This window comes from Dendropsophus ebraccatus, chromosome 6, assembly GCF_027789765.1.
Source record: "Dendropsophus ebraccatus isolate aDenEbr1 chromosome 6, aDenEbr1.pat, whole genome shotgun sequence".
Taxonomy (NCBI): domain Eukaryota; kingdom Metazoa; phylum Chordata; class Amphibia; order Anura; family Hylidae; genus Dendropsophus; species Dendropsophus ebraccatus.
The window spans coordinates 71,384,341-71,407,877 of NC_091459.1; the positions used below are offsets into that span (position 1 = coordinate 71,384,341).

The window sequence follows — 23,537 nt, forward strand, 5'->3', positions numbered from 1 at the left end:
TATCCCTTGCCTCACATGTAGGCAAGAAGCCAAATTGGTCAAGGTGGATGACATCTTGACGGAGTGGGGTGAAGCAGGAGGATAGAATTTTGGCAACAAAATTAAGGTTTAGGCTTAGTAACCAGCTGGGGCAATAGTTTTGGCACAGGGATGGGTCCTTGCCCTCGGTTATGTCAGCAATACAGGCTTGAAGGGAAGTTGAGACCATCAGAGCCGGGGCCTTTGGGGGGGGGGGGGGTGATTTGATGACCCATTGCTATTCCAGGGATGTGAGGCTAGAGTCAGCAATTTTACATATTCCTGCGGACAGTAAAAATAAAGAACACTTAAGTAACTCCCTGGCTTCAGCGCTGCCGCTGCTATCCTGCCGCTTTGTTTCACTAACCAGCTGCTTGCGGATCCTCGGGCCATGACTTTGCAGGCCTACCTAGCCAATTAGCGGCTGAGGCGGGATATTGCTGCACCCACTGATTGGCTGGGCTGATCTGCAACGTCACAGCCCCAGGACCTGGAGCCAAACATCGGGATTGGTAAAGTAGGATAGTGATGGTGGCGCTGGAGCCAGGGAGGAAAGTGTGCTTTATTATTTTTTTTTTTCTAATATATATATACCAGTGCATATGGGGAAAAAATTGCCTTTCTCTGAGTACCCTTTTAAGTTTTGTCACAACAAGGGAGAACAGTTCCCTTATGGAATTGTAAAAGGTGAAATCCCTAAATGAATCTAAAATCTAGAAGCAGAAATCAATCAAAAAATAAAACTAAATTGATGATCCATAGCAGCCTGGAGATCCTAGTGAAAGCAGCACCCTCCTGGACACACAGACCTCACATCCAGAATGTATTACTGGGAGAGACATATGCTGTATATCAGCATTGTGAAAATACATGATAGAATGTAGATTGCAATCTATGAATTAAAGGTGTTTTCCAGGGGAAAACATTTTTCACAAGGCTTGGGGTAGATTAAAAATAATAAACAAGCTATACTCGCCTACCTTGGTCCCTTGCAGCTGACACGCCAGTGCTCCTGAATTTGCACTGGTTGTGGCTTCTTTCTGGTTCCTGGTTATGCTCTGTTAATGACTGACTGATGTGGCCAGTGATTTGCTAAGCGGGTTAGTTCCTGGGAGGTCATCATGTCACAGGAAACAGATAGAAGCAGTGACTAGTACATTTTATACCGTAGGGAGACCACTGATATATGTAAAAATAAGTCTTTCCTTACCATACGTCCATGGTCTTTAATATATAGGTGTCACAGGCTCTGGCTGCAACCTGGGCCGTGACTTCACTACTTCACCCAGTTGTCCCGTTCTGTCTCCCGTGGGTGGCAGCTGGCCTCCTGTTCTCTCCCTCATCACTCCACACTTGCTTCCTGCACATCGCTGTGTTTGGTAGCTCCTCCTAGGCGAACATCCTGCCTACGCAATGAAATTTAAAGGGCCAGTGCACCATTAATTGGTGCTGGCCACTGACCTTCTCTATTTAGGGCAGCCTCTTTCTCCTAGCTTCCTGCCAGATCTTTAGTGCCTCCAGCATATTGAGAAATCGTTCCTCTGCCTACCTTTTGCCATATTGTGTACAAGTCCTTCTACCTAGTTCCTGACTACATTTTGCTCGCCACCTGCCCATACCCTGCTGCCTGTTCCTTACTATAAGTCCGTCTCATGGATCAGTTCTTTGCTACACTTCAGCCACCTCCACAAGCCAGTCACGCTAGGGGTAGCGAGCTGGAGATCGCCTGCCGCTGCAATTCCGTCAGGCTCTGGTAAAAACAATCAGCCCCTTTGACTCTGCTCCCTGGTGCTGCTTATGTCATCACTTGAGCTGGCTGAGTGGATCCAATACCGCAGGTCATTACTGCAATGAGAGGCTGGGGCAGTCAGGTAGCAACACTGGAGCAGTATAATATTAGAAGATGAGTATGAGAACCTGTACACTGTTATGTTATATGCAGGTGACATATTATGTGTTTTATAATGCCCCAATAATGCATTCAATTCCACTGTTAAGTCTTTAGGAGTGATGAGTGACAAACATATATGCCAGGTTAGAAAAAGAATGATCCTTCTGTCTAATTTGAGTTTTCATCTATGCCAAACCAGCTAATTTAGTACTAGACACCAACACAAATTTATTTTAAGACATCACTTCAAAGGCCAGGAAGTCATCTCCCACTTTAATCTTCAAATTAGGTAGCACTTTTTGCAAGAAATATTTATTTTTATTCAGTTTTCTTAAATATTTCCAAATGAACTAAAACTGTTCATCCTCTGCCACTCTTGTGGTTAAAGGTCGTCCATACAGACCATTGCTGTTTCAGATGCAGAAACTCTTGGCAATGACTGGGGGGAAGATGTGTGAGCACACACTTTCCTGATGGATTTGAATGGTCAAGATTCTGGCAAAAAGAGAGGAATCATAACTGGTGGATGGCCTTTTTCATTATTGAATCCAGTTTGAGTCAGTGCAATTAATGCCTGCCACGTATGAGTACAGATTGTTTGTTTGATTAGCAAGAATGTATTATACTAGTTATATAAACCTATAGATTATATCTTAGAGAAAAAACTTTGGTTTTGTTGTTTTAAGATTTCTAAGCCTTCATTACAGTCGTTGTTATTATGATACAAGTCATGCAGACAGAAAAATTGTGTAGGCCAGGGGTCCTCAACTGGCGGACCGCGGTCCGAACCCGGACTGCGGAGGCCAGCTGTCCGGACCCCTGGTCAGACCTCCTGACCGCCCCGGATCCGGTCCGTCCCGGGGCGGTTAGGAGGTCCCGCTCCCCACCGCACTCCTCCCGCCCCATAGGTGTGCTGTCCTTAGATGTCAGTACGCCTGTGGGGCTGGGGGCAGTGTCGGTCCGGCCCCCGGCTGATACGCGCTCTCTGGGGATGTCCCGGGGATTCCCCAGCAGAGCGCGCACCACAGACCTCAGTGTACGCTGCCGGCCTGTCCTTCCCGGAAGTGCAGGCCGGCGGCGTACGCTGAGGTCACTGATGCGCGCTCTGCTGGGGAATCCCCGGGACATCCCTACAGAGCGCGTATCAGCCGGGGGCCGGACCGACGGGAAGAGAAGAAGACAGCCGCAGCGGGGAACGAGGTGCTAGGTGAGTTATTTTTGTTATTTTTTTTTTTTCTGTCTGGGGGGCGCACAGGTGGACTATATACTACAGGGGGGACCTCACAGGGGGCTATATAGTACTGAGGGGGCTATATACTACTGGGGGGAGCGCACAGGGGGTTATATAGTACAGGGGGGACCTCACAGGGGCTATATACTACAGGGGGAAAGCACAAGGGGGGCTATATACTACTGGGGGGGACCTCACAGGGGGCTATATACTACGGGGGGGAGAGCACAGGGGCGCTATATACTACTGGGGGGAGCTCACAGGGGGCTATATACTACAGGGGGACAGCGCACGGGGGGGCTATATACTACAGGGGGAGCTCACAGGGGGCTATATACTACAGGGGGGAGCTCACAGGGGGGCTATATACTACTTGGGGGGAGCTCACGGGGGCTATATACTACTGGGGGGAGCTCACAAGGGGCTATATACTACAGGGGGAGAGCACACGGGGGCTATATACTACTGGGGGGAGCTCACAGGGGGCTATATACTACTGGGGGACAGAGCACAGGGGGCTATATACTACAGGGGGAGAGCGCACAGGGGGGCTATATACTACTGGGGGGAGCTCACAGGGGGCTATATTCTACAGGGGGAGAGCGCACGGGGAGGCTATATACTACTAGGGGGAGCTCACAGGGGGCTATATACTACAGGGGGAGAGCGCACAGGGGGGCTATATACTACTGGGGGAGCAACAGGGGGCTATATACTACTGAGGGAGAGCGCACAGGGGGGGCTATACACTACTGGGGGAGCAACAGGGGGGCTATATACTACCAGGGCAGTCACCCCCTTTGTACCTAATATCAAAGGCCTGGTGAGAAAAAAATGCCAGTTTTCCCGCTAATAAGCAGCAATTCTGTATATAAATAGTTGAACGTTTGTGACAAAGTAGCAAAACACGTTTCCTACTGATGTTCAGCTCGGACCTTCACCTGACAATAGACCCCGGTAAGTGGACCTTCACTAAAAGTTGTTGAGTACCCCTGGTGTAGGCCCTTCACATGGCACAAAAACACTCTTACCCGTAATAGAATGGATTCCACAAAATCTCTTAAGATGTCTATGGTATCTGGCACCAAGGTGTTACCAGCAGAGGTCCTGTAACTTGTGGGGTCTTCCAGCACATCCCACACATGCTTAGTCAGATGTGGAGGCCCAGTTAACCCCCCTTAAACTCTTTGTCATGTTCCTCAAACCATTCCTGAACAATTAAGTCACTTTAAGGCTATGTTCACACAACGTTTTTGCCTCTCCGCTTAAAATGACATCCATCATTTTGAGGTTTAAATGACGGATGTCATTTTGCTGTTTGACCGTCCGTCAGTGCAGGAACAGCTGTTGGTAGATTGGTGTAGTTAATGCTGCGTTTACCCAGAACGATTATCGTGCGAATTTGCACGATAACGATCGAATTTGAACGATAATCGTACGTGTAAACGCAACGAACGATCAAACGACGAGCAAGAAATCGTTCATTTTGATCTTTCAACATGTTCTTAAATAGTCGTTGGTCGTTCGCAAAAAATTCGCAGATTGTTCAGTGTAAACAATCGTTCACCTATTTTACCTATGTGCGAGATAGGCTTAAGCGATCTCAAAACCAATTTTCTGTACGATATATATCGTTCCATTTAAATGCTGATCGTTATAAAAAAAAATCGTTACTTCGAAATCGTTAATTGTACAATCTGGCGAATTATCGCTCTGTGTAAACCCAGCATTAGGTGGACTAATTGCCCTTTGGGTGTGTCTTTAATTGCAAAGTCTATTGAATTTAATAGTAAAAACGGTGAAAGAACAGTGAAAAAAGAAAAACTGTGCGAACAACTAAAAAATAACGTCTGCTGTTTGCAAAAGAAGTCTGAAAATAATCGACATGTTCATTATTTTGATGTCCACGCAGACAACGTCCATTATTTAATACACTATGTGCTTTGGACGTGCGTCATCCTATTGACTTCAATTCATTGCATTGAGGTCAATGAAATTGTGGCAAAAACGGACGTCTTTTTAAATAGAAAAGGCTAATGCCTTTTCTCTTTTTTTGACGTTGCACATAGTCTAAACGTGTACTTTTTCTGTAACATGTATATAGGTGGTATGTGTCAAAATAACATTCTCAAGAATTCCAGCACCCAAGGTTTCCCAGCAGAACATTGCCCAGGGCATCACACTGCTCCTGTCGGCTTGCCTTTTTTCTATTGCGTATCCTGGTGCGATCTTTTCTCAAGGTAAGCAATGCACACATGGTGTCTTCCACTTGATATAAAAGAAACTGCTGTCTTGCAGCTTTTTTATGTTTGCTCTCAGTGCCTTGGAAGAGCCCAGTACATCAGTAACCCCTTCCCCCCCACATACCATCTATACTAGTGTACTGTGTAAATCAGCAGTCCAGCACAGTAGAACCCAGTAGAAATCTATGTCATGGCTAAGGATGCATGTATGTTGAGAGGATGAGTATGTGTTGTGCTGTGATTCGAACAGAAAGATAGTAGCTATGTGAATTACAGGCAAACAGCCCAGCTCTGGCCCTGCACCCTGAGAATTAGAAATAGCTGTGCACCATGGGAGTGCCTCAGATGCTCAAATGTTTTTGCCCTTTAATTTAAAGGGGAGCTATTAGCAGGTTATACAAATCTAACCTGCTGATAGCCCCTTATAGCACCCTCGATGCTGAGGAGGAAGGTATGGGTGTTACCTTCCTCCTCTGGGCTGTTCCTGCGCTGTTAGTCATCTTTGTTCCACTGCACTGTTAGGAGCACTGACGCCATCTGCCTGCTCCTTTTAATTCTAATCAATGGAGGGGGTGGGCCGGATGACGTGGCAGTACTCCTAACAGTGCACCAGAGCAACAATTACTCCAACTAATAGTGGGGGATCAGGGCCGAGAAGAAACGTAACACACATACCTTCCTCCTCAGCATCCTGATGCAACAAAGGGCTATCAGCAGAATAGATTCATCTAACCTGCTGATAGTTCCCCTTTAAATGATCATTCCATTTATTGAAAATAAAAATGTATTCAAAACCCATATTACCCATGTGAACAAGACATTTCCCTGTCACAAACAGTACAGTATTTGTTTTCATTCTGTTTCCTATCCTTGTCTCATTTTTTGATATAAACCTTAGGTCTCATGTACATGCGTAAATTATGCTTTTCAGGGCACCATATGCCACAGGGACTCTCTGTACAGCCTTGGTTCATCAGCTGAGTTTAGATTTTTTTTTTTCAAATTGGTATAAATGGATTCGGCGTATTAAAATGTTTGCTTCAACTTCTGATATGATAACGCAATTGCATATTCTAAAACCAGTATAGAATAATAATAAATGTAAATTACGATCATGTGCATGTAATAGTATGATGATAAATTTTCTGTTGCACATATTTATGTGTATTTCCTCATTTGACAGTTTGAAAATGCATTGCAGTCCATTTCTATTTCTTTTAGGCAGGAAGCAGCTACTGTATATAACTGAGGACCTCCTATAACTAAACATTATGTAACTGACAGCCAGGCAATTAACATTTCATTAAAAAAGGGACAGATAACCGAGAGCGCTGCACCGAAGCAGGACTGTTCTGCAGTAACACAAATGTCTTCTCTGTAAAAGAAACAAAAAACTATCAAAATATGTTACTAGAAATTGAAGAGATTTGCAGCAGATTTTATAGCCAGTGCTGTGTATGAAGGGAAAAACAGGCAATTTAAATTCAGACTGGGTAGCTTCTCTAGGCTGAGCAGCTATTTTTAGATGCAGCTGTGGCTTAATTTAGAAACAGAACACTGAAGTTGTATATTTTCAGATTTTCAGGGCATTTTTTTCCTTTTTCCATACATGCACATAACAGTAAAATCTGATATATTTCTCTTGTATAAATTCCATATTGCAACATGATGGTAAATGTAAATGAGGACTTGCAATACCACTGATATTGCTTATGTGCTGCAAACATTTCTATATTCTTTTCTATTATTTAACCATTTTATGTGTGTACATACATATATAAAGCTGTCTCCTGTTTTCTTTAGCATAATTTACAATACAGTACTAGTAGTAAGGCTGATTGCATCTCTGCCTGTTGTTTGTTTGCCCAATTTTCACCCATGTATAGGGTGAAAATTAAAATACATTTAAAAGACATCTGTTTCAAAAGGTTCAGTGAGGAGCTAAGACCATAGATGGAAAATGTTACATGTTTCAGCTGATGTGGCAGGCATTGGGGTTCAGCCATCTTGGTCTCTCTTCAATCACTATAAAGATTTCCTAATGGTTGTCTACCTTTCTTATGAATCATTTGGTTTTGCAGAGAGATGGATGGAGCTAGTTAGCTTATTAGGCTGCAGGTGCTGGAGTTTAAACAGGTGAAGTCATTTGATTCTTAAGTGGGTTGGGTTCAGTTTCCATGTTACGTTTTGATGCAATACTCATTTATACTCGTTCTTTAGAGAAATATTGCCATAATGCCAAAGTGACTTGACCTGTAATTACAAATGAGGTGTTTTTTAAAGTCTTTAAAGGGAACCAATCAGCCTGTTTGGGCTGATATGGTTCCCTGGATCATTATATAAAGCACCTGGAGTGGCTGCGGCACGTACCGGCCACGGCCACAGCTGGTGCTTTATAACGGAGAAAATTACTTTTATTCCCCGACTCGTGACTAGATACGAGTGGGGAAGTAGTCAAGGTGGGCGGCTCCCCGCTCGTATCTAGTCACAGCGCTCTGCCTGTCAGCGCGCTCGGCGCGATGATTGACAGGCAGAGAGGCCAGTAACGGACCTCTCTGTCTGTCAATCATCTCCTCTGAGCGCGCTGACAGGCAGAGCACAGTGACTAGATACGAGCAGGGAGCCGCCCACCATGACTACTTCCCCGCTCGTATCTAGTCACGAGCCGGGGAATAAAAGTCATTTTCTCCGTTATAAAGCACCTGCTGCGGCCGTGGCCAGTACGTGCCGCGGCCGCTCCAGGTGCTTTATACAATGATCCAGGGAACCATATCAGCCCAAACCGGCTGATTGGTTCCCTTTAAAGGGGTTTCCAATAAAATTATATTTTACTATGCTGGCGAGGCTGCAGGGGAGATGTTAGATATACACTTACCTGTCCGCTCCACTGTCATTGCCGAGTCCGGTGCTCCCCGCTCTCCGCTGCCACCTGTGATTTTAAAACCTCTGGTGACACATTGCTCCCACCAGAAATGGAAGCTCAGTATAGATTTTTTTTTCCTATATATGCCTGTACAAGGGTTGATTGAAAATAATAAACTACACCTACCTCCTTGGCTCCTACTCTGTGAATGGTATCGCAGTGTTCTGTCCCTGCTGTGCGGCCTCTTTTGGGTCCTAGAGTCATGATATGTCAGGCTCACCTCTGTCGCTGATTAGCTGAGGGGGCGTGCAATGTCATGACCCAGTCTGTCAGAAGTCACTATCTCTAAATCCATCTCTTCCAAAGTCTTTACTAACACAGAACTGCCAATACTACTCCTAAATAAAAGTATTCTTTGTTACCAAATGCTTTATTTTACATCTGGTAACATTGAATTGCAGTTAACATTGTTTTGAGGGTTATTTAGTATAAGCTTAATCCTTCTCCATTTTTCCTAGATATTGGCTACCTCTAAAATTTTGGGGTAATTTTCCTCAATATTTTACATACAGTGGGGAAAAAAAGTATTTAGTCAGTCATCAATAGTGCAAGTTCCACCACTTAAAAAGATGATAGAGGCCTGTAATTGACACCATATGTAGACCTCAACTATGGGAGACAAAATGAGAAAACAAATCCAGAAAATGATTTTGTAAGAATTTATTTGCAAATTATGGTGGAAAATAAGCATTTGGTCAGTAACAAAATTTCATCTCAATACTTTGTGATATATCCTTTGTTGGCAATGGCAGAGGTCAAACATTTTCTGTAAGTTTTCACAAGGTTTGCACACACTGTTGTTGGTATGTTGGCCCTTTCCTCCATGCAGATCTCCTCTAGAGCAGTGATGTTTTGCGGCTGTCGCTTGGCAACACGGACTTTCAACTCCCTCCAAAGGTTTTCTATAGGGTTGAGATCTGGAGACTGGCTAGGCCACTCCAGGACCTTGAAATGCTTCTTACGAAGCCACTTCTTCGTTGCCCTGGCGGTGTGCTTTGGATCATTGTCATGTTGAAAGACCCAGCCACGTTTCATCTTCAATGCCCTTGCTGATGGAAGGAGGTTTGCACTCAAAATCTCACGATACATGGCCCCATTCATTCTTTCATGTACCCGGATCAGTTGTCCTGGCAGAAAAACAGCCCCAAAGCATGATGTTTCCACCCCCATGCTTTACAGTAGGTATGGTGTTTGATGGATGCAACTCAGTATTCTTTTTCCTCCAAACACGACAAGTTGTGTTTCTACCAAACAGTTCCACTTTGGTTTTATCAGACCATAGGACATTCTCCCAATACTCTTCTGGATCATCCAAATGCTCTCTAGCAAACTTCAGACGGGCCCGGACATGTACTGGCTTAAGCAGTGGGACACGTCTGGCACTGCAGGATCTGAGTCCCTGGCGGCGTAGTGTGTTACTGATGGTAGGCTTTGTTACATTGGTCCCAGCTCTCTGCAGTTCATTCACTAGGTCCCCCCGCGTGGTTCTGGGATTTTTGCTCACCGTCCTTGTGATCATTTTGACCCCACAGGGTGAGATTTTGCATGGAGCCCCATATCGAGGGAGATTATCAGTGGTCTTGTATGTCTTCCATTTTCTAATTATTGCTTCCACAGTTGATTTCTTCACTCCAAGCTGGTTGCCTATTGCAGATTCAGTCTTCCCAGCCTGGTTCAGGGCTACAATTTTGTTTCTGGTGTCCTTAGACAGCTCTTTGGTCTTTACCATAGTGGAGTTTGGAGTCTGACTGTTTGAGGGTGTGCACAGGTGTCTTTTTATACTGATAACAAGTTTAAACAGGTGCCATTACTACAGGTAATGAGTGGAGGAAAGAGGAGACTCTTAAAGAAGAAGTTACAGGTCTGTGAGAGCCAGAACTCTTGATTGTTTGTCGGTGACCAAATACTTATTTTCCACCATAATTTGCAAATAAATTCTTACAAAATCAGACAATGTGATTTGGGGGATTTGTTTTCTCATTTTGTCTCTTATAGTTGAGGTCTACCTATGATGTAAATTACAGACGCTTTTCTCATCTTATTAAGTGGGAGAACTTGCACTATGGGTGACTAAATACTTTTTTTCCCCACTGTAGCTATCATCAATCATGCATGGCAGACTTAATTTAATTTATTAGGGTCCTTTGTGCCTCAGTCATGATGTTCAGTTATTAACCAGAAAAAATAGGACTACACATTGTATTTTTTGTCCTGCATTTTTTATGGAATGTGAACAGGCACCAAGATAATATAAAATAAACAGGTAGACCTGAAGTAATGGAGGATCTACCCAGCTGTCTTCAGATGTTACTGTCTGATGTTGGCAGCAATTACGTTGATCTGATCTCTTGACCTGTTCCCCAACCCTCTGGCAAATGTATAAACTAGGGCCTACTGTATGAAATCCAGCAAGGGTGGTTTGATTTCTCTTGAATTCATAGTTACAGCTAGGCTCGCTCCAAACATCACTAAACATTTAATGCTCTAAAACAAAGAATTTACTTGATATAGTGTAATAGGGAACCTTTTTGTTAAAGCAGCTGCTGCTTTATATCTTGTTTAGTTGCCAAATCTCCATAAATGCAGGGTGCAGTGACATCACACTTCCTATGGCGCTAATTATCAGCTCCTAAGAATAGTATCACATATACACAGAATTGAATATAAAATGTGCTTTCTTCCTCTCAGCACAAGAGACCCAGCTTTGCTGACTCAAATCGAATAGATAAAATCCTACATTTTTGGATACTTAAATATCAAAGCAATATTTTGGTATAGTTTAAAACAAAAAAACAGCACACTTGGCAAATAGCATAGTGCACCACGCGGCCTGCATGCCTTGGGGTATTCTCCTGTCATTCTTCATATATGTTATTTTGTTTAGCCATGTTTGGCCTTTGAGCACAAAGTCATGAATATCCCATAAATACATGAATACTACTAAGAACACTATCAGTAAACATTTTGTCATATATAGGGCAGCTTCACCCATATCACATCGCAGCGGATTTTCTGCTCCATATCCCCAGCAGATCCGCTGCAGATTTGATTAAATAATTAAACACCACATCAAATCTGCTGCGGATCTGCAGCAGATTTGACGGTACGGATTTAAAGTGACTCTATCCACAATCTGATCCCCCAAACTGCTTGTACCTTCGGATAGCTGCTTTTAATCCAAGATCTGTCCTGGGGTCCGTTTGGCAGGTGATGCAGTTAATGTCATAAAAAACAACTTTTAAACCGGCAGCCCCGTGCCCTTTGGCCGTGGCTTACATTGTGTATGCATTAGGCTGGCACAACCTCTCTGACCCACCCTCCTCATCATTAGGAATGCTCCAGGCAGATTGCCTCCTATTCATCACCTGTGAGAGGATGGCACATGGCCTGGATCATTAAGGCACCTGCGTAGTTTTCACTGAAGAGGAATAGGAAAACTGGTGAAGAGGGTGGGGAGGAGGGACGGAGAGGTTGTGCCAGCCTAATGCATACACAAACTAAGCCACGGCCAAAGGGCACAAGGCTGCCAGTTAAAAAGTTGTTTTTTCTGACAATAACTGCAACACCTGCCGAACGGACCACAGGACTAATCTTGGATTAAAAGCAGCTATCTGAAGGTACAAGTGGTTTGGGGGGGGGGGGGTCAGAGTGTGGGTACAGAGTCACTTTAATGCTATGTTCATTCATTTAGCCAAGTCTGCTGCGGATCTGCTGCGGATCCGCAGCAGAAAATCCACTGCGATACGGTACGTGTAAAGCTACCCTAAGAGTGCCTTCACACCTATCAGATATGCAGCAGATTTCATGCTGTGGATATGCAGCGAGATCCACTGTGGATCCAGTGGCATTCATGCCTATGAGAGCACATACTCGCAGCGGGATTGACATCCCCGCTGTAAGTATGTAAGTTAAACAACCACCGCTCCATCTTCATCCTTAGGACTTAGTTCTGTATTTTGTGGTTGTACTGGTTGAGCAGTTGCTCAGTACTACAAGTACAACAGAATCGGCGCTATGGCAACGCGACCAGTGACGTCAGCATGCCCCACTCACTTGGGTGTACGTTGAACTTCGGGACGCCGCGCCATAGCATGCGATCATGTGACCAGCGGGGGAGGTGTCTATAGACCTACTATCCTCAGTCTAAGTATATAACGAGCAGGTCAACAGGGACTAGCACTACTCTGTGAACAAGCGGAATGTGAAACGTGCGTTAAAGGGGGCAGCAGGCAGCTTACATCAGATACTTTCTTTTAGCTCCTATGGTTTGAACTATCAATGTAACTTAGAATTGCTTTTAATACTTACTGTAGCACTTTGTTCAACCGGGACTTGTGCAATGGCAGGCATATAGCGATTACTATGCATGAGCACTTGAGCCAATGCAATGTTGCAGGGATCGATTGGGGTTTAATTTTGGTATCCCCATATAGGCAGCCAGTGCATTATATCACTCTACACAGGTAGATTTTTCTGATTTATTATTCTTATTGTTCATCCTGTACCTCTTGTACTCTTGTGTGCATAATTTTACTCCATTGTGTGATTTTAATTTGAATTAATATCAATAAAGTGACTTATATTGTTTATTAATAATAATAATAATAATAATAATAATTTTTTATTTATATAGCGCCAACAGATTCTGCAGCATTTTACAATTCTGGGGGTACATAGACAGAAATCAGACATTACAGAGATATACATATAGTTATCCATACAAGAGGAGTGAGGTCCCTGCTCGCATGCATGAGCTTACAGTACAGTAGTGGCCTTTTTTGTTTAGGATATTGTTGATGGTGACCTGGGGCAGGTCAGGTGGTCTTTATAGGAAATATATATATATATATTCCAGAATGCATTGCTTTCCCTCAGCTGTTTATCACAGTCCTCCGCCCTGATACTCTCTTTACAAAGCTGTTGCAGAACATCTAGGACTCAGAGACTGCAGGGAGCATGAAGGAATGAGCAGGGCAGATGTGGGCACATACATGCATGACTCTCTGTCCGGGGAGAGAGGGGTTACAGCTATGGAGAGATTACCTCCACAGTCCTGTCCCCTGATGCAAGCCCCAGCCTGCAGTGGATCTGCTATGGTTTAGAAGGTGAGGGAGACTTTCTGGGTCAGACTACAGTGCTGTAGACCCCGCTATGCAGACCATGCCCCTCCCCCACTCGCACTCCCACTCAGTACAGGGAGCTCTTAAACCAAAGCAATGCTCTTAAACCAAGTCACAATTTTGAAAAACTGTGAGCTCTTAAACCAAAATGCTCTTAAACCAAGTTACTCTTAAACCAAGGTACCACTGTGATAATGGCTAATAACAGAGTACAATAATGAGCAAGTGCTGTATACACCCAGCAAGGTCAAGACCATTACAAAAACCTTCCTAGAAATCCAATAGGGGGGACACGCTGGTCTTACATAACGCCCCCCCCCCCCCCCTCCATGCCTGACACTGGATATACATCTCTCAGTAAATCCCATACATCTAAGACCACATGGAATTCTACACCAGCTTCAGAGCTTTGTAGATTTTCACCATTATTTATACCTGCTAGAAAGCGTAAATCATAATAAATCACGTGCGGTAGGAGACCATGCCTCCTCTTTGCCTTGCCATGCAAGGGCAAACGCTTTGCACAAAAAAATCTGCACCTTTTTCCAAATGTATAACGGGTGCAGATTTCCTAAATTTTCCCCAATATACTTATGTGCCAAATTTGGGTGCAAATGATGCAATCATTTGGATGCCTATAAATGACAGACCAGAGGACAACAATGAGTGATTGCTACATGCGTCCAGCAAGGTCAGTACCTTTATGAAAACCTTCCTGAACATCCAGTGTACTACATGCCAAATTTGGAGTGAAATGTTTCAGGCATTTAGATGCCTATAACCGACAGACTGTGATAATGGCTGATAATTAGAGATGAGCGAACCTCAAGCATGCTCGAGTCGATCCGAACCCGAACTTTCGGCATTTGATTACCGGTGGTTGCTGAACTTGGATAAAGCCCTAAGGCTATGTGGAAATCATAGATATAGTCATTGGCTGTATCCATGTTTTCCAGACAACCTTAGAGTTTTATCCAAGTTCAGCAGCCCCAGCTAATCAAATACCGAACGTTCGGGTTCGGATCGACTCGAACCTGAACCCATTTGCTCATCTCTCCTGATAATGGACAACAAATTTGGGGCTAAGGGTGTATTCACATGTACAGGATCTGCAGCAGATTTGATGTTGTGTTCAGTTATTTACATCAAATCCGCTGCAATACAGTGTGTGAAGCTATCCTAAAGGGGTAACATTATTATAATAATATAATAATAATCTCTTTGGCAACAAGTTGGAGCTCAGCTTTCATTTCTCACAGTGCTCTGGTTAAAAAAAAAGTTGAGCTCTGAGTGTTTGATATGGGCAACAAATAGAATCATCTTATAAGGCCCCTATTACATGGACCACTCCCCGTCTTCTCTCCTGTTCTCTGCAGCTTCCCGGTCCAGGCGGCAGCAGCAGCGTCTGAGCATCCTGTCAGTTGACAGGCCGCTCAGCCAATCACAGGCTGCGGTGTTTAGGTCGTATGATTGACTGAGTGGCCTGTCAGCTGATGTAGAACAATGGCGAGTAAGTGCTTGTTATATCTGGCAAGATCAGCATTTTTAGATAACCCTTCATGGACACTCAGTGCACCTACTGTACTGTTAAAGCGTTCAGACACCTATAGAAGATTGACATACAGACATTTTCTGTATAATATAGAAAGGATAGCCCACAATTTTTCAGTCTGTTTATTGATTAAGGTTCTTTTAAGACTTTTTTTTAAACATTCCTCATTTAGTTTTCAATAATAGCAGACACAGGAAAGGAAAGGGTTAACCCTTTGAGAACCAAGCCCAAAATAACCCAGTGGACCGCGCCAATTTTCATTTTTGTGCTTTTGTTTTTTTCCTCCTCCCCTTTTAAGAGGTATAGCACTTTCATTTTTCTATCTAAAGGGCCATGTAAGGGCTTGTTTTTTTCAGGAATAGGTGTACTTTGTAATGACGTCTTGTATGACAGAACCCCCAAAATATAATTTATGAAAATATAAATTGTTTTAATAATTTTTAAATATATAATGTACAAAAAAAATCAGTAATCCTGGCGCTTTTTTCCCTCTTTTCCTTTACGCCATTCGCAATGTCAGTTATTATATTTTAATAGATCGGACAATTATGCACATCACGGTATATAATATGTTCATTTGTTCATTTATTTTTATATGTTTTGTTTATATAATGGGGTAGGGGGTGATTTTAATTTTTATTGGGGGAGGGGCTTTTACGTATTTTGAAAAACATTTTTACTTTTTTTTTATTTTTTTTATTACATTTTAAGTCCCCCCAGGGGACTTTTTCATGCAATCATTAGATTGCATACACTGATCATTGGTATGCCATAGGCATAGCATTGATCAGTGTTATAGGCGCTTTGCTGATTGAGCCTGCCTGTGGCAGACTCAATGAGCAGAGCACCGATCGGACCGCACAGAGGAAGGTAAGAGACCTCTGGCGGTCCAACAGAGCGATCAGGACCCCCGCAGTCACACTGCAGGGTTCCCAATCGGTAAGTGACAGGAGCTGCTCCCTGTCACTTACACTTAAACGCCGCTTAAACAATGTACCTGTATGTTCACTGTCGTCTGGCAACAGGCGGCCAGGGCATAAGGGTACATCCTAGGTATTCTAGGGGTTAAGCACATAAGAAGTTTATAACTGTAAACTATATTGTATGTCCCGCGTTATAATTTTGTACAGAATTTCTTGAGTGGTAATAGAGGTTAAGAACCCTTTATGAATGGGAGAGTATCATTTTGACATCTTAGGGGGGGGTCAAGAAACAGTCTCTTTTAGGGTTAACAGTGTGTGGATCAGTGTATGTGGCTTAAGGCAGACAGGGATATCTGCTATTTTAGTGGTCATATGGACTGTATGCCAGAAAGAATCAGAAAGCGACCTCTATGAAGGTATTGTTTCAAGTAGCAGAGAGGTATATAAGGAAAAGGCGAAGGGGAGAAGGAGTATTTTTTATTCACATCCAAAGGGTGGCTTTTGGAATTGGACTAAGAGAGTTTGGGATATTCGTGTCTAGATAAGCCCAAAATAAGTATTTGTAATATGAGGGGATTGTTGCCTGTTGCTCTGACCTGCAGAGAGGCGTTGTTCACATTAACCAGTGAGATGGCCCTACATAGGTGTAGTTTCTCTGTTGCGAAACTACAATTCCCATCATACCTGGACAGCCAAAGCTTAAGCTCCAGTAGTAAGCTCCACAGCAAAAGCTCATCCCGTAAAAAATGTCCTTTATTTTAATCCACAGATAAAATCATGAGCCCACAGGTACAAAAAGCTGCAACTCGTTTTGATGCGTCAGACGTCTTTATCACTGCATATAAACATTCTGAAAAATTCAGCCTTAAATACAAAAAGTAGAAAATTAAACTCTGCTTAGCTGCTTCCACATCCAGTGGTATATAATGAATCACATTGATGCAGCTCTATGATCCACCCTCATCAAAGATAATATCTACCACAGGTAAGGCAACAGGCAGTGCTACCTAGTGGTATGGAGGATAGTAACCGGCAAATTACTACAAAGGATAAATACGTATACATGAGATCAGATTTGTAATTGAAACCTTTTGGGAATCTGGAACAAAGATTTAATATCCAAAATGCTTCCCCATTAAGTACCTCATGTTCCCAATTTCCTTTACTAATATTCATATGTACTTTCTCTATTCCATAAAATGTAAAATATTCTGTGCTTCCATCATGTATTTCTACAAAATTATGTGCTGCTCCAGACATATACTAACTTTTTCTTTCTATATCTTATCGAAGAAGGAGTAAGTATACAGCACTATTATGCACAACACCTTTAGGCCGGGTTCACACTACGTGAGACCCCAACCAATCTGTGACCCAGCTGTGTAACAGAATGGCCGGCGTCAGTGAAAATCATCCCAGCTGGTAGTGCAGTACCGGCCAGATGAACTTCAGTTCTACTGAATTGGGATGCGGGCGCATCACCATAGCCCACCCCATTAATCACGGCCATTGTTGTTACAATGGCTGTGATTAATACAAATTTTATGTTTTGTGAACATAACATAACATGAAAAGCAGAGCTGTTATTGGTTGCTATGGACACTACCAAATTTGGTTTCAGGCCCTGGGCCTGTGATGCTGTAGTACATGACTCTGCTTGTCTTCATACACACTCTCTCTGCCTTTTAATTCAGTCATTTGTTTTATATATTGATTATGCAACAATTTCTGACATTTCTTAGCAGGCGTTTCTTCTGTGACTTGTCTGTGAAAACTGTATTGAAACCTAAGGGCCCTATTGAACTGGGCGATAATCTGCAGAATCATGCCGTGTAATACAGACAAAGATCAGCTGATGACAACGATCATCAGTTAAACGTGTCTTTTGGGCCTGTGTAAAAATCAGCCACCGACTGTAACCCCACTAGTGATGGCGTAAGCCGCACCAGGGAACTGAGTCTAAGGAAATGCTGGTCTTCACCAGTGCCCACCACAAGGACCCCCAGGTTGCTACCCCTGGCTTGGCTTGCTAGTAGCGGGCAAGGTGCAGCTGGGAACAGGAAGGCAAGCAGGCTGGAACACAGCAGGACTCATGGCTGGAACAGAAATAGCAGTCACAGGCAGGAACCACAGATAGCTGGAACCAGAAACAGCAGGAACCACAGGCGAGCTAGTACCACACACTTATGGGAAGCATGCAGAGGCAATAAAAGAGGAGTCAGAGAGGTACGGGAATTTATAGGAAACTGCCAGGGTGCATTAACCAATCAGGGGTGGACTGTTACTTTAAATCTATAAGAGCTGGAGCGCATCCGCCCTAAGAGGTGGGGACACGTTCACCGGCCACAGCAGGAAGGACCAGGAGCAAGGAAATGTGAGGAGCTTGGAGGGACTGAAATAATGGCAGTTCCGGGCCCCTGAACGTGGGCTCTTTAGCAGTCAACCAGCAGGGAGAGCGGGTGCGGTGCTGGCCTAGAGCACGGACACTGCCGCAGCCCTAACAATCGCTATATGCAGGGCCGGATTAAGGTTGGTGGAGGCTCCGGGCGACAATTTTGTTGAAGGCCCCCCACTCCTCCCCCCCAAAAAAAATAAAACTATACTGTGATCTATATAGATGGCTGCTTACTGTAGACCATTTAGCACAGACCCCTACTCGCTCCTGGCTGTATGGCTCAGCATCCTCCTCTGTTGTGCACGTGATGGTCGCTAGAGACTGCAGTGCAGAGGAAGATGCAAAGCCCTAGAGATGGGAGCAGGGAGGGCTGAGTACTCACAGCTCTGTGTTCTCACATTGTGTTTGTGTTAATAAGAACCCAGCACTTTCTGTGTGTTCTTACCCACTGTGTTAGGGCCATATTACATGGCCTGATATCCTGGGTAAGTAGTGCCGTTTTGCTAGATGGCGCTTGCTTACAGAGCCTATTGGTCGCACATCACTATTAAAGATAGCACTGCACGGCCGGTGCCAATGTTTTTTGAACATGTGGAAAGACATTGATCAGTTAATGGGGGGGATTTTGCTAGGGAGATGCAGTGTGGGTATTATGGCTTAAAACAATATTGCCTGACCTTTTTTTTTTTTTTTTTAACTCTGCGCCCCTACCGAATAATTTTACAAAAAATACAAAAATGTCATTCAGTGACTCACAGGCAGGGCCGGATTAAGGTTGGTGAAAGCCCGCCACTCCCCCCCCCCCCCCCAAAAAAAAAAAGAAAAAGAAAACAATATTGCGATCTATACAGATGTCAGCTTTCTGTAGGCGACTTAGCACAGACCCCTCCTCGCTCCTGGCTGTGTGGCTCAGAATCCTCCTCTATTGTGCACGTGATGGTCACTAAAGGCTGCAGTGCAGAGGAAGATGCCAGGCCCTAGAGACAGGAGCGGGAAGGGGTGGGTTCTCACATTGTTTTTGTGTTAATAACGCAATGTGAGAACCCAGCACTTTCTGTGCGCTCTTAGCCACTGTGTTAGTGCCATATTACATGGCCTGATACCCTGGGTAAGTAGCGCCGTTCTGCTAGATTGGCGCTCGCTTACAGAGCCTATGATAAGGCTCGATCAGCCATCAGTCGCACATCACTATTAAACGCAGCAATGCACGGCCGGTGGCTAATGATTTTTGAACATGTGGAAAGACATTGATCAGTTAATGGGGGGGATTTTGCTAGGTAGAAGCAGTGTGGGTATTGTGGCTTAGAGCAATATAGCCTAACCCTTTTTTTTTTTTTTTTTTAAACTCGGGGCACCCCTACCGAATAATTTTCTAAAAAATACAAAAGAAATGTCATCCAGTGACTCACGTCTTCTTTGATCTGAGGCGTCACTTTCCGTTTCCTCTCCATCTGGCCCAGGCCTCCATGACGACTTCTTGACCTGCCAGACAAACAACTCAGGCTTTGCACTTTTACAACAACTTCCTTCCCTTTTTCCAACCCATAAGGTCCCAAACAGAAGTAATTCCACTTTTTAGTGTGATTTCCAGTACAGTGAGTGGGTATGTGGGTTACCCCCCTGTATGTCCCCTGCTGTGCCCCAAATAGTTATAAAGTCCCTATGTCCCTATATAGTAATAATGTCCCCTGCTATGTCCGCATATAGTAATAATGTCTCTGCTGTATACCCTATATAGTAATAATGCTTTCTGCTGTGCCTCCATATAGTTATAATGCCTCCTGCTGTGTCCCCATATAGTACTATTGCCCCCTGTGGTGCCCTCCACATAGTAATAATACCCCGTGCTGTGCCTCTATATAGTAATAATGTCCCCTGCTGTGCCCTCCATATAGTAATGTCCCCTGCTGTGCCCCCATATAGTAATAATGCCCCTGGTGACTGCAGTCAACCCATAGTGGTGTCCTGGTAGCTGAAATTACCCTCCCCCCATCCCCAGTGGTATCCTGGTAGCTGTATTCCCCCCCCCCCCCCCCCATCCCCAGTGGTGTCCTGGTTGCTGTAGCCCCCCCAGTGATATGTTGGTAGCTCTAGTTAACCCCCCATCCCCGTGGTGTCCTGGTAGCTGTAATTACCCCCCCCCCCCATCCTCAGTGGTGTCCTGGTAGCTGTAATTACCCCCCCCCCCCCCCCCAATCCCCAGTGGTGTCCTGGTAGCTGTAATTACCCTCCTCCCCCATCCCCAGTGGTGTCCTGGTAGCTGTAATTAGCCTCCCCCATCCCCAGTGGTGTCCTGGTAGCTGGGGGCACAGGGGGAGCAGCTAGGGTGACAGGGAGGAGGGGGAGAAGCTGCGGGACAGGGGGAGCAGCTGTGGTGACAGGGGAGAAGCTGGGGTACCTGGGATGATAGGGGCAGTGGGAGAAGCAGGGGGGCAGGGAGAGAAGCTGGGGGGGGGGCATGGAAAGAAGCTGGGAGAGGCTGGGAGAGAAGCTAGGGGGCAGGAAGGGAAGCTGGAGGAGGGCAGAGAGAGACGGTGGGGGGGCAGGGATTGAAGCTGGGGGGCAGGGGGATCGGCCGAGGGGCAGGCTGGGCAGGGAGAGAAGCTGGGGGTGGGGCAGGGAGAGAAGCTGGGGGACAGGGAGAGAAGCTGGGGGGACAGGGAGAGAAGCTGTGGAGGGGGCAGGGATTGAAGCTGGGGGAAGGGGGATCGGCCGAATGGCTGGGAGAGAAGCTGAGGGGGACAGGGAGAGAAGCTGGGGGGCAGGGGGATCGGCTGAGGGGCAGGCTGGGCAGGGAGAGAAGCTGGGGGGGCAGGGAGAGAAGCTGGGGGGCAGGGGGATTGGCCGAGGGGCTGGAGGGCCTCCCTCCCAGTGGCGTCCTGGTAGCTGTAGTCCCACCCACCCAGTGGTGCCCTGGTAGCTGTAGTTCACTTCCAGCCCCCCACCCCCCCTTTCCCCCAGTGGTGACCCAGTGATGGTGGTAAAAAAAAACAAAAACAAACAAACACCCCATTCACCTTTCCTGGCTCCAGCACTAGCCAGGTCCTCTGCCATCTCCTGCAGCACACGTCTTCTCTGGCAGGTGGCGCACGATGAAATTACCTCATCACGCGCGGCCTGTCTGAGAGAAAAGACGTGCACCGCTCTGCCTAACAGGAGCTGTCAGCCCCCCCCCCCCCATGTCTAGCGGTCACTGGACACAGAGAGCGCTGTGTATGCTGGCCGAATCAGGCCTATGACATCCCCTGACACAGCCCGCGCACACAGCGCTCTCCTGTGTCCCGTGGCCGCTAGACGAAGGAGAGCGCGGTGCCTGATAGCTCCTGTGAGAGAGGGCCCAGGATGGAGTTTCCCCACCCTGCTAGATGCACCAGCCTGAACCCGGAACCCTGCTTCTGGGTTCGGGCTAGTAGGGGCCCCTTCGTGGTGGGGGCCCGGGGCACGTGCCCCTGGTGCCCTCCCTTTATTCCGGCCCTGGCTACATGTAATAGCGATGTGCAGCATTCGACTAATGAATGTGTTAAAAGAAATAATAAACTTTATACATGTCCATGCTCCTCTGTGTTTTTCATGCTTCTGCCCACTTGCCGCTGCCACTGAAGCTTCGACATCGGCCTTTGAAGTTCCAGCAGTGGTAAGTGGGCAGAAGCAGGAAGAACATAGGGGAAAAGCAACATATATACTTTATTATTTACTAAATATACAGCAAGCGCTTTAGGGATATTGCTAACAGTTTGTGTAGATCTTGCTGCACAATTATCGAGCTGTGTAATAGGCTCAGTAAGCGAGCGCGGATCGGCACTCACATCTGGAATATTGGTTTGTGTAATATGGTCCTTACTGTAGAGTTAGTGATCACCTTATTGTCACAGTGTTGCTATGCAGTGCCTCCTGCCACCGTAAGTGCATACAATTATAAAAAAAATGCAAAGGCTATTCCATCCAGAGACATGAGGAATGGGTAGATCTGAATACAAAGAAAACATTTTTCTTTTGTTTCATTACACAAAAAAAATAAAAATAAATCATGGGAACCACATTGTTGTGTACATAGCCCTAAAGAGATCCATATAAACATATTATCAGGCAGATTTGATTTTTGGTTGTTTTTATGATACTTATCCAAATATACTCAAAAAGATTTTAATTCTATTTTTTTATTTTACTTGGAGACGGTCCATTGTGGTTGTTATTTTACTGGTTGTAATTACCGATTGTGTATATATAAGGAACATGATGTACTACTTTACATCAGTACATCCACTCATACTTCTGAAGCCAGGTTTAGTAGGTTCCTTCCATACAGTGAACTATCATTCGAAAATAATTCAAAGCAGAGAAGAGGGGGAAACGTCTTCAGTAAAGCAACATGTCATTGTGCTGACACAGTTCTACTGTCAGAACTAAGGTACCTGGAGGAAAACAATCTTTTTCAGCAGCACATAGAAGATGAATGAAGAGATTTGAAGATATCATACTTCTTGCTGAATTCGTCATACTACGCACTTCTAAAGCAGACAGTTCTTTTCTTTAGGTCAAGTCATAAGACACAATGGTCTACATTTATGCACACACAGATAAATGAAAAACCTTCCTCTACCCAAGAGAGGCTATAGGTCAAAGTTCACAAGAATAAAAAAAAAATAAAAGATGTTATCTCATTGGCTGGCATCTCAATGTCAATACCTGGAATGACATTGCATTATAAGAACTGTTAGGGGGCATTTAGATCCCGTTTTGGCTGTAGGCAACAGGTAAACATCAGAATACCATGAAAAAGGTACTCCACTAATACTGCGGTGACCTACACTAAAAATAGTAAAAATAGTGTAGTCAGCAAGATACAGCCACCTGTAGCCACCCACAAGCCATATCCACACGTTGGATGAATATCTTTAATCTAAGAATTTCTATATTTACACTGTAGTATTTGACCTCCATCAGCTCTTGGTGAGTAGGAGGTTTTTCATTTTCTGTACAACAATAGACCAGAATCCTTTGGGGACAGACAGATCTGTTCATGAGACACAGCATAGGGGACAAGAGATTGCAGGGGGTCTGACCTCCCTATCCCCCCCTCAGCTTCTTTGTTATGAATACGGTTATGGCACATGACCCACAGCTCTTTTCATTCCTATGGAGCCGCTCGAACGAGCCAAGTGCTGTACTCAATTTTCTCCTCTGGCCCCATAGAGAATGAATGTTAGTTTTGCCTGGATGACCTCTTTGAAGTGACTCTGT

General features: G+C 44.8%; 1 protein-coding gene and 1 long non-coding RNA gene across 2 annotated transcripts in view; one reads left to right on the forward strand and one right to left on the reverse strand.

The window, feature by feature from the left end:
• LOC138795706 (uncharacterized) overlaps positions 1-1,351 on the reverse strand; it is a 42,236-nt gene extending 40,885 nt beyond the window's left edge. The window contains exon 1 of the long non-coding RNA XR_011363660.1: positions 1,229-1,351. This is a non-coding gene — a long non-coding RNA (uncharacterized lncRNA). The remainder of the gene's footprint in view (positions 1-1,228) is intronic.
• GNB4 (G protein subunit beta 4) overlaps positions 1-23,537 on the forward strand; it is a 115,354-nt gene that overhangs the window by 30,422 nt on the left and 61,395 nt on the right. The gene's annotated exons all lie outside the window — the stretch shown is intronic.